Below are 17,198 nucleotides of genomic sequence, written 5' to 3'. Positions count from 1 at the left end.
AAGTGTCATTTGCCTCAGTTTCTTCATCTATAAAATAAGGATAACATTGTACCTCCCTCCCAGGATTCTTGTGGGGATAAAATAAGATAATATTTGTAAAATATTTTTCAAACTTTAAAGCCCCATATAAATGCTAGCTCTTATTATTAGATAATATTAATGGCAGGTAGATGGCACAGCAGGCCTGGAATCAGGAAGACCTGAGTTCGAATTTGGTGTCAGACATTTATTGCCTATGTGACCATGGGCAAATCACTTAATCATTGTTCATCTCAGAGTCTTCATCTGTAAGTTGAGGATAATAATTTCATTTATCTCTCAGGGTTGTTATAAAGGTCAAGTGAGATGATTGTAAAATGCTTAATGTAGAGCTTGGCATATAGTAGGTGCCATAGAAATACTAGCTATGATTATGATTAGGAATAACCTGGAAGATGGGTTACTATAAAGATGAAAAAAAAAGCCATGTCCAAGGTAGAAGAGTAAACAGAAATGGTCTAGCATCAGACTGAAGGGTTCAATACTGAGAAAACTAGACTTTCTTTGGGAGTGTGCATTTATATGCTTAACTAAATTTGCTGCCACTAGACAATCTCCCACTGTCCACTTTATTCTCCATGGAAACAGATTTCCCTCTACATGGCAGGAGATACAAAAGTCTCTAAGGAAAGATGAAGCCACAAAGAAAAAGGTGCTTTGGGATGTTCTGGACGTAATGAGTCACTCCCAGGCCACAGTTGCAGGGGTGCTCACTTGAAGAAAGGCTAGGAGAATGACAACTTTGGTCCAGCCCTGTCTTCTTCCTTGTTATCTAACACACTGCTTAGGAATTTCAAACCACTAATTGATTTCCATTTCTCAAGTATCTGAAAGCAGATGATAACATTTGAGGATGTCAAAGGTGGGGTGATTTATTAGGGTGATTCATGTGCATGCATAGCAAGATTAAACTGATCATTGCATTCCAGGCCAGGAGAGAATTTGAGTTTAATGATTGTTTCCCTCTTTTGTGTTCAACAGTCTTGAAGCAAGATCAGTAGTGATCAGCAGTAGTGCCATCTACTCCAAAAGACCTAATTTTGAGTTACAAGGTGATTAGAGAAACATCTCTCTCTCTCTCTCTCTCTCTCTCTCTCTCTCTCTTTCTCTTTCCCCAAATATATATATGTACATATATGTACATATGCTCACCTTTTATCACAAGGGCAGGATTGGAAGTTAGTAATCCAAAGATGGCTCACGATGGCTGTCATAGCCAAGAAATCTCATTTCTTAATTATCTAATTTTAAATCCCCCCCCCAGTGGAAACATACAGATGCTTCCTGCCCTTTGGAAAGCCACAGATGAATCCAAACATTAATATGTTTGTGAGTACACAAGACAACAGGAGGCCAGAAATATATCTACCAAATTACAGGGTACAATAATAGTAATGTCACAGTTCTATAAAGATTTAACTTTTGCAATGCATGGTAAATATACTATCCCATTTGATCCTTGCAAAATCCTCATGAAACAGATGCTATTATTATTCCAATTTGATAGCTGAGGAATTGGAATCTGAGAGGTTGACCTCCCCGAAGTCATATAGCTATTATGTGCCTGAGCTGTGATTCTAACCCAAGTCTTCCTGGCTCCATGCCCAGCGCTTGATCGCACTTACATAACCTGTCCTTGTCAATTTAAAAGAGAGTTCTTCATGTTTGCCTTTTCTGGATGGGGGCAAAGGTAGGGGCATTACTGGGCTGGCGATCAGGAAAAGAATCTATGGGATTTCCGTGTCGTTATTAAGTGGAAGAATGGAAACCTATAATAAATGAGTGGCTGTGGTGCTACCCTCTAAGGGCATTGAATCCAACACTCTCATTTTGCAGAATGGAACAGTAACAAAAGAAATAAAGGCTTCGTGGAGGACACAGGAATTAATAAACATAAATAGTGGGAGAACCTAACACTCTAGAAGTAATTCATTACAATGCCAGACGTTTGAGAAGTATTATGATACAGTGAGAAGGCAATTAAATTTGGAATGAGAGTAAAATTCCGTCTGTCGCTTTCTATGTGACCTTGGCAAGTCATTTAACCTCTCTGAACCTCAGTTTCTTCATCTGCAAAATGAGGAGATTGGATTAGGTGGATTCTAAGATTCTTTCCAGCTCTAAACCTGTGATTCTATTGTCCTACATAAGCCTTTCTTACCTCTCAGAATCAAACCGTTGCTCTCATATGAACTTTACAGAGGAGAACCTGAAGGACAGAGAAGGGATAGTGTTTCAAGGATACAAAATCAGTGACAGGGCTATGGTAACGAATGTTGCCCTTTGGGTATGCATGACTCCACACCTCAGAGTCATACCACTCTATTCAAAGAGCAGAATCTCACCCTGGCCATAGGACAAGCCCAGGGCCAAGAGATGTAGGTGGCTTCATTCACTCTCGTTCCAGTGTAAGGTCTTCCTTCCATTGTGGGATAAGTGGCTCAGCTGGAAAGATAAGATTTAACTATGTTTGCTTCCAAACCCTAGAATGAGCTGCCCCTGCCTGCCAAGAGAGATTGATTTCCTAAATAAGTTATAAATCACCTGAAATTTCCCTTGGCAGACACACATACATGCACACACACAGAGTGTGTATAACTAAGTTATTCCATTAGGGTTTCCATTCCACGATAGGAGCGCTTGTAAGTAGGTTAGTAATATGGAGCATTGTTAAAATATAATCCTTGTGGGAGGGGTGTCATAATATAAACTTTATATGACAGGATATTTTCCTAAAATTGATATCAAGGTTTGACCTCCATCTACCTGTAGGACCCAAGGCATCATGACTGAGTCAATTTAGCAAATCTGCCTTCATAACTCTTTAATGGCCAAAGCCAGTTGATAGCTATGGGTGGCTGGAGAGGGAGTGGAAAGCTGCTGATTGAATGAATAGTACGTTAGGATTCTGTTCCCATTTCTTGTGGCTGCCTCACTTTATGGTCCATTTCTGTTTCCTGTTCTGTGGTATGACTGTGCTACCTTTCTTCTCCTAGGAGGCAATCATGCCTGTGATTCTGGAACCTATTGATAAAATAGGGAAGCTCAATTTACAAGGTGATGAACCAGAGTTTCTTGACTGGCACCATAGATCTAGAGCTAGAAGGGACCTAAGAGGTTATCGAATCCAAAACCCTCATTTTACAGATGAGGAACTAGAGCTCTAGAGAGGCTGAGTGATTTGCCTGAAGTCACACATGGTTCGAAGTCAGTTCACATCAGAGGACAAGAGCCTGAGATCTTTTTGATATACCACACTGTTAAGAAACTTTGGACCACTGGCATTTTTACAAAGAGAATGCTAACTCCTCTCTAAACTGGTGCCCAGAACTAGGGGCCACCATTGACAGAAAAGGCACATTTGTCCTTACTTAATATTTCTTTGTTTGCCACCAACAGGCCCCGTTCTTGAGCCTGCACCTAGAAAGGGCCTCAAGTATGCAACTTTTTTCTGCATGATTTATTTTCTATTTTAGCCAAATACCTGAGGGGTGGAAGGAGGTAGTAGCTACTCTGGGGCAGGGCTGGTAATGGTTGAAATTAGCTCTGAGTCCCATTGTCAGTCTTGCTTACTTTCTGCAAATGGGGACAAGGTCAACTGGGGAAAAGGAAGAGAAAGTAAGAACCTTTTCCTGCCCATGCCAAGGCTTAGAAGCTTTGCCCTTTCCAGACACATAGCCTGAGAACTAATGCTGACAACTGAGCTGGGATAGAGAGACAGAGGGGGAGAAAAATCAGAGCTGTGCATGCCACAGACTGTGATACACTTCACTTACTCCTAATCTACCTGTAATTGGGTGTGCCAGAGGCTGGAAACTTTAGAAATGTGTTGGCAATTCAGAACCATTAGCTATTTCCCATGTTCTGGAGCTCTCTGTTCCAAAATCTATTCCATCACAGAGGGAAGATTCAGGGGACAGCTAATGGCTTTCAGAGACTGTTACCCTTAGGAGACCATTTCCAATATATCTCCAATCATTAAGGACTAAATGACCTTCTTGCTAATGGGCGTTCTTTCTATTTCTGATCTATTGCCTATCCCCCTTGTTCAAATACAACACACAATGATATGGGGGTGAGTAGATCTGGGGTATAGAGTCATTGGCGTAGAGCATTTAAAGCTGGAAAGGACCTTAGGGATGATTTGGTATGCTCCCCTCATTTTACTGAGGCCCATGGAAGTGACTAGCCCCAAGTCTGAGTGGTAAAGAAATCTTTATTCTCTAATCTTTATGACATGTTATGAATTAACTTTAATACACACTGGTTGTGCTGTAGTCTGGCTCCTTTGAAACAAGTCAGGTTGCTGAATTATGCTGAGACATTCACCCGGGGACAGTTTGAGTGGTTTCATTTTAAATAAGTGAGGGGAGAAACAGTGCCATAATATTCCCCCATTACTAGGAGTAAATGAATGGAAGCATTTCTTCAGAGGTTAGGATGGAGCTGAAAGGAGTCAAGAAACCAGAAGAACTCAGTCTGGGTAAATTGAAAACAGCTTTTTGAGGCAGCAGCTATAAGCGAGTGGCAAATAGCACTAATGTAGTATTTAAACTCAGGGACTTTGGCTGCTTATCAGATGAGAAGAAACAGATAGAGGCCTAAGCATTGGAAAAAGTTAGAAGACATTTGCAAATAGTAAAATTAAGAAGTGAGGGGATAGAGCTTTTGTTCTTTATTATTCGCACACACACACACTTACATACATACACACTGCCAAACAGCTCAGTGAGTAGAATCAGAATCACAGCATCTCTAACCACAATGTTGCTAGCAGCTGCTATGGGAGTGTAAGACCCAACAAGGTTCTTTGATCTGCTCTTCTAAGGAAAGCAACTTTAAGGGATTAACAATCTCACTTTAATCAAACATACATATATTATTCACTTAGTTCAGGGGGAAAAGCCAGCACCCTGACCTTCAGAGCAAATACAAATAGAAATTACAAACAGAAAATATCAACAGATCAAATAACACAATTCAACAGACAGGCTTTGTCTTACCAAGACATTGCAAATATAGTTATCAAAAAGAGAAGCACCAACATCTGGGTTTTCTTCAAAGCCAGGGGGTCCTAGCAGCTACCTAGAGTCTCCACACCAACACTCTTTCAGTGAGTGAGAGCCCCAAACAAAATGTAACCTCTAAGTTTATATACCCTTCTTAGGGCCTGAAGGCTTCATACCTAATCAGCAAAAGTATCTGGCCTGGAGCTTTTCACCTAGTAAGACTTAATCAAAGGCACTTGATTACCTCAGTGCTTCAAAAGGGAAAACAGTAAAAATCCCACCCTGCTTATCACCACAGCATCATAGAATGGGAGAGTTGAAAGGTCCCTTGGTTACCATGTAGTCTAATCTATATACAAAAATGATCTTCATAATAATGTTCATAACATATTGTCCTCCAGCTTCTGTTTACAGAGCTCCAAAGAAGAGTGTGCTACCTCTCAAAGAAGGCCATTCTTCTTTTGGATACATCTGATTGTTCCTCATATCTAGCTTAAATTTTCTTTTTTGAAACTTCAACCCATTGCTCCTAGCTCTTTCCTCTGTGACCAAGAAGAATACATCTAATTCCTCCTCACATGACAATCCTTCAAATATTTGAAGATGACTATGAAGGGCCCTTGACTCTTTTCTTCTCCAGGCTCATCATGACTAGTTTATTCAACTGATCCTCATATAATAACATGGTCTCAAGGCCTTTCACCACCCTGCTTGACCCTCTGGACACTCTCCAGTTGATCAATGTCCTCCTTAATCACATTGCCCAGAACTGAACACAATACACCAGATGAAGTCTTCTGAGGCCAGAATACAGAGGATCATTACCTCCCTATTTCTGGAAGACCCACTTCTCTTAATTCAGCCCGAGATTGCATTAGCTTTTTTAGCTGCCACATTACATTGTTGATTTATGTTACACTTGCAGTCCATTAAATTCCCCAAGTCTTTTTTTCTTCCAAAATAACTACAATCTAACCATGCCTCCCCTGTCTCCATCTAGTGCTGGTGAAGTGATATTTTTTTGTAGCTATCTATAAGATTATATATTTGTTGCCACTGAATTTTGTCTTATTCAATCCAATCCAATGCCCTAGCCTGTTAAATCTTTTTGTATCTTGACTCTATCAGCCTGTGTTAATTATCCCTTGCAGCTTTGTTGTGTTATCTGCAAATTTGATCAACGTGCCATCTTTCTCCAGGTCTTCAATAAAAAGGTTAAATAGTATGGATTCTTGGGGATGTGCCACTGGAAATATCTTGCCATGGTGAAACTGAACTCTTAACTACTCTTTTAGTTTAGCCTTCCAACTAATTTTGAATCTATTTGTATTATCATGTAGGCTATATCCCTTCATCCTCTGCATAAAAAATTTATGAGATGCATTATCATAAGCTTTGCCAAAATCCAGTAAACTATATCAATTGTATTTCCTTCATTAGTACTGCTAGAGCAATCCTACACTAGATAGGAAATGAGGTTAATTTGGCCTGACCTATCCTTGAGCAACGCTGGCTTTTTGTGATTACTATTGTCCTTTCTAGATATCCATCAACCATCTCTATCATGATCTGTCCTAGAATTTTACCATGAGTCAAAATGAAAATCACTGGCCTGAAGTTTATAGACTTTATCCCATGCCCATTTTAAATGGAGAAATTTACCCATCTCTAATTATATGATGCCCCTTCCATTTTTCCATTTCTTTGAAATAACATTAACAGTGTCTCAGGAATCATATCTTCCCTAGGATGTAGTTTATCTGGTCTTGCTGGCTTGAATTCATCTAAATCAACTCGGTTCTCCCTTACTATCTCTTTGCTTATCTTGGGTGTCACCTCCTTGTTAGTCATCTTGTCTGTCCCTTTCATTGCAAGTGTAATTCTCCTTGGCTCAGGAAAGAGAAGCCAGTAAGAACTGGACAACCCTTCCTTGTCTCTTGTCAAGAGTTGTGATCCATCCATCCTAAGCAAAGGCTCTATTCCTTCTTTGAGCACCTTTTTCCCCCTCTCTAAAGAATATGAGGCTCTAAACTCAGGGTTGTAAGATAGTATTCACATTAGGCAGAGTTACTTTTTGGTTTTGGCAGAATGTAAAGGGCAGGGCAGTGAATGTGTAGATTTTTTCTGTTATTTCTCCAGTGTCTAGCACAATGTGTGGTACATAGTAGGCACTTAATTCATGCTTCCTGAATCTGATTGCACTGAAAGCAAGCATTTATTAGGCTTTCTATGTGTCTCTTTTGCTAGGCACTCCGCGGATAAAACAACATGCCCTGCCCTCAAGGAACACACATTTTAACAGGGGAGGGGAAGAAACATGAAAATAACTGGGAATGTGCCAGACCTATATATGTAGATGAATACAAAGAGTTTAGTATTTTGTGTACTTTATTTTTCAAGGTAAACTTATTTGATTTGTATTTATGAAGAACACCTTTACTGAAATCCTATTCTGATATCTCACTGAGGTGTGGAGATGACCCTGGCCCCTTGAGGTTTATGCTTATGCAATGAAATCTCTAAAAGGTCGTACCAAGATGGATCGGCTTTGAGCCGATGGTGACCTTCGGTATGACCTTAGATTTAAGGAACGGGTCTGGGTGGGGGGACAGGGCTGGAAAGCTAGGTGGCACAGCAGACAGAACACCAGCCTTGGAGTCAGGAGGACTTGAGTTCAAATTTAGCCTCAGATACTTACTGTATGACCCTGGGCAAGTCACTTAACCCTGATTGCCGCAAAAATAAAATAAAATAACATAGGTTAAAGGAATGATGAGCCTCTCTAAGTTCAGAGAAACTTATCACCAGAAAGATGACCACCAGGGACAAGATATTGTTATTGTTTATATTTTAGTCATAGTTAAAATTTCTTCTTTCCGTCCACACAGCCACAACTCTAGTTCAGCCCCTCCTTACCTTATTCTTGGGCTATTGCAACTGCCTCCTAATTGCTCTTCTTGTCTCTAGTCTTCCCTATCCCTATCCAATCTCCGTATAACTGTCAATGGAATTTTTTAAAGCAAAAGTCTGACCATGTCAAGTCCCTCTGTCTCACTTAATAACCTGTAATGGTTCCCTATTATATCTGAGATGGAATATAAACTCTTCTGTTTGGATCTGAAACCTCTTCACAAGCTGACCCTTTCCTATGTTTCCAGCCTTCTTATTCATTACCATCCTCTACACTGTCTACCATCCATGTAACTGACCTACTCTCTATTACTCCTCATACGTAACACTCCATCTCCTATCTCCACAACTTTGCACTGGTTGCTTCTCATTCCTGGAATGTTCTCTCTCCTCACCTCCACTTCCTGGAATCTCTGGTTTTCTTCAAGACTCAACTCAAGTACCGCCTACTGAAGGACGCCTTTTTAAATTCCCTGACTACTAGTGCCTTCTGCTCTTTTTACCTTGTATTGGATTTACTTATGTTTAGTACGTAGATATTTATATTTATTTATCCATATCTCCACATATGTGTATGTATATGTATGTAATATATACATACATATATATTATGTATGTATACATCTTTATATGCACATAGGTATATATGTGTATATACGTGTTGTTTTTCTTATTATAATTAAGCTCTTGAGGACAGGGATTGTTCTAGTCTGTCTTTTTATCTACATTGTCAAACCCAATGCTTGGCATCTGGAAGGCACTGAATAATGCTTGCTGGTTGACTGGTCGATGAAAACATCTTAATAAAGCATGGAGGTGCTGGAGTTTGCATGATGAAGAAAGTCCCCACACCGATGAAATCATGGATTCTTGAAGTACAAGAGAGGTAAGGAGAGATTATAACCACTCTGCTGAACATGGAGTGTTGAATCCTTGGAATTCTTCAACCGAGGTGGTGCTTGTCACACCATTAAAGGAAAAGAGGTATCACTAAAGTAACTGGTGGCAGTGACTAGAGGTGAAGGCCTATTAAAGGAAGAACTGATTTGTATATAAATGGCATAATCTAAAATAATAATCCATGTTAGGAAGGCTGAGTTCATTATACTAGAATTATGATTGTGACTAATACTTTTTCCCCATCAACTGTTCCCTCCAAGTGCTGTTCTCAGCAGTTACAGGCAGCTGGCTACTCTGTTCATCTCAGCTTATTCTTAGTTGCTGTTAATGGCTGGCAATGAACTTTAACCCCAGAACTTGCCCTTTGTTGTTTGGTAGCAGGAGAAGCCAACTCTTCCTTTTCCAGTTCCCCACTAAAATCTTGGTGCTTTTCCCCACGGCCATGGACCCTGAATCCTAGCTGGCCCTCCTCAGTAATTCTGCTACCCCTCTTCATGTGGTGGGTGGCATGTTGACCACACACACACACACACACACACACACACACACAAGTTCAATTCAGTCTTCTGCTGATTAGAAATAACCATGACTATTGTAAAGCACTTTGTGTTCTTACAAAGCACTTTCCTCCCAGTAGCCCTCCGAGGTAAGTAGGGCAAGAGTTGTCATCTCCAATTTTCAATTAAAAACAACAACAACAGAGGCCCAGAATGGTTAGGTAACAAAGGTCACAGTTAAATGCCAGAGAAGGCAGGACTCTGGATTTTATGTCCCCTATAACAAACTATTTGAGCAACTATGATATAGGTACAAATTCTCTTGAGAAACAGCGATGACAGGCATGTGAGGTTGAAACAGAATTCAGGATTGGAGGTATTCCTCATTGGTTTCCATACTCCTCCTTCACCTGTCTATTCTATTCCTGGTCATAGATCCTTTTACTTCACTCCCTGAGATGTCTGGTGTCTTTTTCTTTTTTGGAGGGAGGAGTCATTCTTGGTTTGAGCTTATTTTCTTTGGCTGTCTGAGAAAGCTTTCTTCGTCTGAGTTATTATTCTTGTGTCTTTTTTCTTGGACTAGATTGAAATCATTTCACAGGTTTTAGGGGGGAAAACTTCCTCTAATAATGCAGATAGGCAGCCAGAGCCTTAGACAGCTGCTTGAGAAGCTAAATGACTTGTCCAGGATCACACATTTCAGTATGAACTAAAATCAGACCTCATCTCTGATATTTCCAGTACCAAGGACAGTGCTTTGTCCATTATACCACAGCAGCCTGTCTTTTTAGTCATAATATATCCTAAAATATGAGCACCCTCTGTCCTTTCTATCTGTCCTATTCCCCACAAACTTTCAGCCAGCTTTAGATGAATGACCCTCCCCCAACTTTTACCTGTCTTGGTCCCATCATTCACTAAATCCATAGTCATGTAGGTTCTCTAAACACACACTGCATGTCTACTCATTATCCCACGTGATAAAAACATTAATGGATGAGCTATAAGTAAACTTGCATTTAACAGCAACTGTTATTGTCCCTCCAACCCCTATTACTACAGCTAACTCACATTTAGAAAAAGTTTCCAATAAACTTCACATATCTTATCTAATTTGAACAAAGGAGGCCATTTTAATCCAATGCATATTTATTCTCAATTATTGTCTCATTAATATTGTGTTTTTATTATTAAAACACCTTTAAAATACCCCATAGATTAAATAGGAAATCAATAAAACAGCCATTGTTATCTCCACTTCATAGATGAAGAAACTCAGTTCATGGTGGGGAAGGTAATTTCTCTTGGACATACAGTCAGTAAAAATATGATAGGTAATATTCAAACTCAGGTCTTTTGACTCTAAGGCTTGTACATTTTCTACCATATCATCGATATAGTTTTAGGCTCCAAATTTGTACAAAAAACACTGTGTCTAGAATTGAGGACAATATAAGGTTTAGATAAAAGGCAGTCCCTGCTCCTTTAGAACTTACAATTCACCATACTTATATACCCTTTAGCATAATGATCCTGGTCCAGTTCTTCAGAGAGATAGCATCAAGAAAAAAAAATTAGCCTGAAGATTATGTTCAACCACCAAGATCTGGTAGGGAAAGCTATCCTTTTAGCCTTGTTGCTAATATCCGAAAAAAAAAGATTAAAATCTTCCAGGGGGACATAGATTCATTTCCGTGCATGGTGTCTTTCGGGCAACTCCTTGGTGAAAATACAAATGATGAAAAATGCTATACAAAGCTTCCTTATCAAACCTAGCATGACCTTATCAAAGCTCCTCCTTTTCTGTGTATGCTTTAAAATTTTTTTTATGAAACAGTTTTCAGCACTTTTTTGTGTGTCATTGTTTAAGAACCAAGTATATAATAGAGGAAATGACAGACTTGGCATTAGAAAACCTGGGTTCAATTTTTGCCTGTGATACATCCAAGCTTAGTGATCATCAGCAAGTCTCAATTTTCTGATCAATAAAATGGACATAATAATTTCTGTACTGCCTACCTTATACAATAGTTGTACTTTTACACTTTTAAAATAATAGCCCTTTTCCTAGTCCTCAAGGTTGGGGGCACATGTAGGTAAATGCACAGTATACTTTAAAATTAAATAGGCTTCCACCTGAGTGTTTCTGTGAGCAAGCCCTAGAATAAGATGTTGGATCATCAGGAGGTAGCCCAATGCTTGTGAGCACTTATAATTTAAATAATTCTTCTTTCTGGTTTAGTGGAATTCTGAATGCTTATGTTTCTGGTGACAGATGTCAATTATTGGTACTTTACTCCTTGCTGCTGGTTGGTTTGTTTCTTGTGCTATAATGGGGATGCTAACTGCTGGGTTTAGATCTACCCGATGGCCTGAGGCAAGAAGTCTAGTTGAAATAAGTCCCATAAATAAATAAGGACAACAGAATCCCTTCTTCTTTTTTTTCTCATATATCCCCCTCCTCCCCATTTCTCCAGGCTATCCCTCTGGATCAGAATTGAGGTGTGTGGTTGAGAAAATCAGAGCTTGACTGTATGTACCTATTCCATGGGGAATCCGTAAGCTCTATGTTTCTGTATGCTCTGACAGCATAACATTTAATCCAAATGTTATAATTATTATAACTTTTCATTTATGTCATACCTCTCCTCTAGGGAGCAAAAAGCATTATGAATATAAAAGAAGATGATCATATCCCCCCAGGGAGATACAATTTCTTTTCTTGTCTTCTCTCTAGTCATTCCCCAAAGCATCATAGGAACATATTACAAGGACTCAGTTTTTCCCTTGTCTTCAAAAGTGGCTCAGATGGCATTTCTTTAGGAAAGGAAAAGGTACAAGGAAGTTGGCATCTGGGGAAAAGAAATGCTCATAAAGTGTTGCCTAACATCATGGAAACAAGGGAAGAGAAAATTCCAATCAATGAATGTTCTGTGCAGCCAAAACCAGAATTAATCAGTTTGTGTTGATGACCTACCAAGTCCCTCTGGGAAGATGTAAAGAAGTATATGACATTGTCCCTGCCTTCAAGGAACCTGAAATATCATTAAGGATCTTGGAATCTTAGAGTTACAATGGATATTAGAGACCATTTAGTCTGATGGGCCACAGGAGATAGAGTGATGGAACTGGAGTAAGGAGGAACACTTGGCTCTAAATCCTACTTCTGACACTTGCTAGTTGTATGACCCTAGGCAAGTCACTTAACCTGTCTCAGCCCTAGATAGATACATAGATAGATTGTAGATAGAAAGATTCCTGGTGAGATAGACAGAGAGCTAGATCAATTATTTATTAAGCATTTACTATGTGCTGGGCACTATGCCAAATGCTGGGGATACAAGTAAAAGTGATAAATCATCTATAAAATGAGGGTATTGGATGAGATGACCTCTCACCTTCTTATTCCTTCCACATTATGGGGGTTAGGGACGTAGCACCTCTGCAGTTTGGAAAAATCTGTGTAAATTTTTTTCTCTCTTCCTACCAGAGAAGTCTGAATTATTATGATGTTAAAAGAAAAAAAATGTTGTTATGCAGTACTATACACACACACAGAGTAAATATTATACACACACACATATAAATGCATTTCTGAGTTTTTAAACTTTTCTGTGTCATCTGATGGTCTTCATGTGTCATCTGTGGCTTTTCCAAAACTCCCTAAAAATTTCCATTTAATTTTTTATGCTGATCCTGCAACACATTGAAACTGGGATAGGGAAAGTCATGATACAGAAGGGATAACCATATATATCTGTGATTTTCTGATCCTCTGAACCCCATCATCCTGTAAGTGAGTAAAAAGAGATCCAGAGAGGTAATAGCATAGTCTGAGACAATAGAAGGTTATAATTAAGTATTGAAATGTGGTGGGGGGAAAGGAAAGAAAAAAAGGTGTAAAAAAAGAAAGTTACATGATAACTTTATTATATATTTAGAAGGAATAGCAAGTTGTACATAACAGATTTGCAATTTCATTTACAATCATCCTTTTTTCCCTCTTCTTCTATGTTATGGAAATGCATGTTTTATTTGTTCAGAATAAAAATAAATTAAAAAAAGAAATGTGTTGTATAGACTTTTCCTATGGGCTTAAGTTCAGAGAGAAATGATCATTAAGGGTTGATGTGATGAGTGAAGCCTTCTTGGAGCAGGTGGGCCTTTTGGGCTATGCCTAGAAGAATAGGGTTTATTTTGAGAGGGAGACAGAAGAGAAGAAAGTATTTCAGAAGGTACTATGATGGGCAAATTTGAATGGTAGGGGATAAAGAGTAGTGGTAAATAAAGTAGGGTAGATTTGGGAAGGTCTTGACATCTTGACAGAGGAGCTGAGATGTAAAGAACCACGATGGGTGATGATTGGATAGGTGAAGCAAGATAGGAAGAAAGAAAGATTTGAGTCTTATTTTCAGTTCTGAGTGCCACATTATAGGACGGATGTCAATAAGCCTGAGAGTGTCCAGGAAACTATGTAAATCTTAGAAATCACACCACATATGTGTGATTAATTGAAGGAACTGGGAATGTTTATTGTAGAGAAGGGAAGACTTAGAGGGCATATACTATTTTAAAACTTATCGTGTAAAACAAGGATACTCAATTCACTTGGCCTCATAGGGCAGAATTAGGGGTAAGGAGCAGAGGTTACAGAGAGGTAGAGTTTGGCCTGATATAAGGAAACACACTAAAAATTACAGTTATAAAAAAATTGAATAGATCGTCTGAGAGACAGGGAGCCCTTCAGGAAAAGCCTGGATGTGAGTATGCCTATAAAGATAATTCTTGTGCAGGAAGAGCCTGCACTAAATGCTGCCTTCCATCCCTGAGATCCTGTGATTCTATGACATGCTTCATTCAACCTCCCTTCATCCCTGACATCTCCCTGACATACACCTCAATCACCTCATTGGTCATTTCTCCCTCATTCTCCCTCCACTATCATCGAGTCCCTCTGCAAAAAAGATCCATGATGGATCTTACTTTTAGTGTATAAGGAAGTTCCATTTACATTCTCCCAGTGACTAGGCCAGGAGAGAATCTACTTCAGGGGTTGTTAATGAGTTTAGTTTTGGGAAACAAGGTGAAAACAGGCCAAAAGGCTCCAGATTGGATGAACTAGGGAACTCTGTATACCACTGCATATGGAGGAATACTCGTTGCCTTAAACTAAATAGACCTATTTTATTAGTGGAGGGAACTGAAACACCCTCTTACCAATCTGGATCATCTGCTTTTATGCAACTTAACTTTTTTTGGAGGGGGGAAGGCAGGGCAATTGGGGTTAAGTGACTTGCCCAAGGTCATACAGCTAGTAAGTGTGTCAAGTGTCTGAGGCCGACAACTTAACTTTCTTTACAAAACTCCTGGGTGAGAAACAGCCTGATTAAAACGTAACTGAGAAATAGCAACCAAAGAAGTCAATAAACTGTCAGTAGAGATCTGTTTCTCTTTGAATTTGATGCAACTGCTTTACAAGTTAAGTGACTTGTCCAAGGTAACACAACAAGTGTGTCAGAGGCCAGATTTTAATCCAGTTCTGTGAGGACTGCTGTCCAACTACTCTGCCATGTTGCCTCTTGCTCTGGGCACTATAAAATATGGTACGGTCAATTTTATTTTCCATTGACATGAGCATGAACATAAGTTTCATTAATCAAAGTATGGGGAGGAGGATTAATATTATGTCATATTCTGTGCTTGTCAATCCACACTGGGGTCTTGTGTTTAATTCTGAGTGCCTGGATAATGAAGTAAAGATTGTCTAGTGGAGGATGACTAGGTTGTCAAGAATACACAACGATGGAATAAAGGAATGAGGACTATTTTAAGGTCATGTAGTAGATGAAATGCTGGATTTGAAGTCAGAAAGGCCTGGGTTCAAATCCTGCCTCAGATTCTTATTAGTTATGTGACCATGGGCAAGTAACTCAACTTCTCCCAGTCTGCATCCTCATCTGTTATGTGGAGATAAAAATAATATTTACCTCCCAGGGTTGTCGTATCAAAGGAGATAACATGGAAAGTACTATGCAAGCATTAAAATTCTCTATAAATGCTAGCACAATGGTTTAGTCAGGATGAGAGACGACTTAGGACACATATGATAGCTGCCTTCCAATATTTGGGAGAGAGGGATCAGGCTTCTGCTTGGCTCAAGAAGAAAAAATAAGGACCAATAGCTAGAAATCACAGAGAAACACACTCGAGATTAACATAAGGAAACATTTTCTGATATTAACAGCTGTCCAAACTTAAATGGATAAAGTCAATAAGTAGTAAGTTTCCTGTCAGAAGTATTCACACAATGACTGTGTTACCAACTGTTAGAGATTTTGTAAAGGAATTTTCTGCATTGGCTTGTGAGGCTATTAAAGACACTTTATGGTTCTATAGCATGATTTATAGTTTTTGACTCTTAGCAGATGTCCTTGCTAGATCAAAATATAACAATATGAAATCTGGAGATGGGATAGTAAGAGAACGGACTAATGCATCAAAAGAGAATCTTATTTCTGTCAAGGCCCACTGACCCACAGGGGAAAAAACTCAATTTAGACTTGTTCAGACATAACGAGGTAACAATTTGTTCCTTTTTTAAGTAGCCGCCTAGAAGGTAAACTCAGCCGATCTTAACATTACGAACAGGAAGCTTAAACTATCACCCAACTAGTACAATTATTTAACAATACACTTCAATTTCAAAACATGACCATTTTAGTGGGGTTAAGAGAGCAGGGAAAAATGCAAGTAGACAAGGAAGAGAAAACTATTTAGAAGGGAACAGAGACTCTTCTAAACTGTTAAATAAGCTCTCCTTCATTCTTCTTCCAGCTCTGCTCTGTTTCTCTGGATTTCTCCTTTGGTCTCAGCTGCCTTCTCACCCTGGAAGATCTCTCCTCTCCTTAGCCCCCTTCCTCCCATTGGGGATTTCCTCCCAGAACCTCTCTTTGAAGGAAGTATACAGACCAGCGCTGCTTACTACTCCCTCTTTCCTTTTAATCTCCTTTTTGTGTGTTATCTTTCCTCATTAGAATATAAGCTCCTTGAGGGTAGCTGCTGTCTTTCTGTTTATATTTGTATTGTCCAGAGCTTAGCACCATGCCTGGTACATATTAAGCACTTAATAAATGCTTCTTGACTTGTTTTGACTACCCTAGTCACATACTACTCACTTAGGTTCAGAGCTTCCAAGAGATATCACATATTATCAAGGATTGTTGAAATATTAATTTCTTGGTTAATGTTTTTATCTTTAAACCTCAGTTCTGCTTTAGATAACAGTAGCAATCTATTAGTAAAGAGATCTCTTCCTATGCTACAGTTAGGGTGCTAACAAAATCTTTCCCCTAAAGCCATGCTCAGGGTGGTATGTCCCTTACTTGTTAACCAAATCCTAGAAATAGGACTAGGGTAGTAGAAAAGGCATAATACTTTTTGTGGGGACTATGGCTCTTTAATCAGGAGAGCTAAGTGATATGTATTTTAAAATACTATAGCATTTAAATATTTTAATACTATTGCACTTTAAATAAATCCTATCTTTTTTTCTTTCTTTTCACACTAAGCTTCACTTGTAGAAGCCATATGGGAAGGGATATTCAAATGACTCTGACTATTCAATAAGTCCTGCCAAGTGCTTGAGAAATACAAAGGTTGAGTGACTTATCTAGGTTCGCACAGCTAATAGGTGGGACTTAAAGCTGGGTCTTCTGGATACTAAGGCTAGAACTCCAACCCAGAACACCAAGCCGCCTGCTTGTAGAGGCCATGGCCATGGTTAAATACTAAAACACTCAAATGGATTTGTGGCCTCATCAATATGTACGCCCCTTTCAACAAC

General features: G+C 39.2%; 1 protein-coding gene across 2 annotated transcripts in view; it reads right to left on the bottom strand.

Annotated features, from left to right (window-relative positions):
- NTM (neurotrimin) overlaps positions 1-17,198 on the bottom strand; it is a 1,301,011-nt gene that overhangs the window by 1,090,169 nt on the left and 193,644 nt on the right. The gene's annotated exons all lie outside the window — the stretch shown is intronic.

The sequence above is a fragment of the Trichosurus vulpecula genome, chromosome 2, assembly GCF_011100635.1.
Source record: "Trichosurus vulpecula isolate mTriVul1 chromosome 2, mTriVul1.pri, whole genome shotgun sequence".
Taxonomy (NCBI): domain Eukaryota; kingdom Metazoa; phylum Chordata; class Mammalia; order Diprotodontia; family Phalangeridae; genus Trichosurus; species Trichosurus vulpecula.
This window is presented reverse-complemented; position numbering and strand designations above follow the sequence as displayed.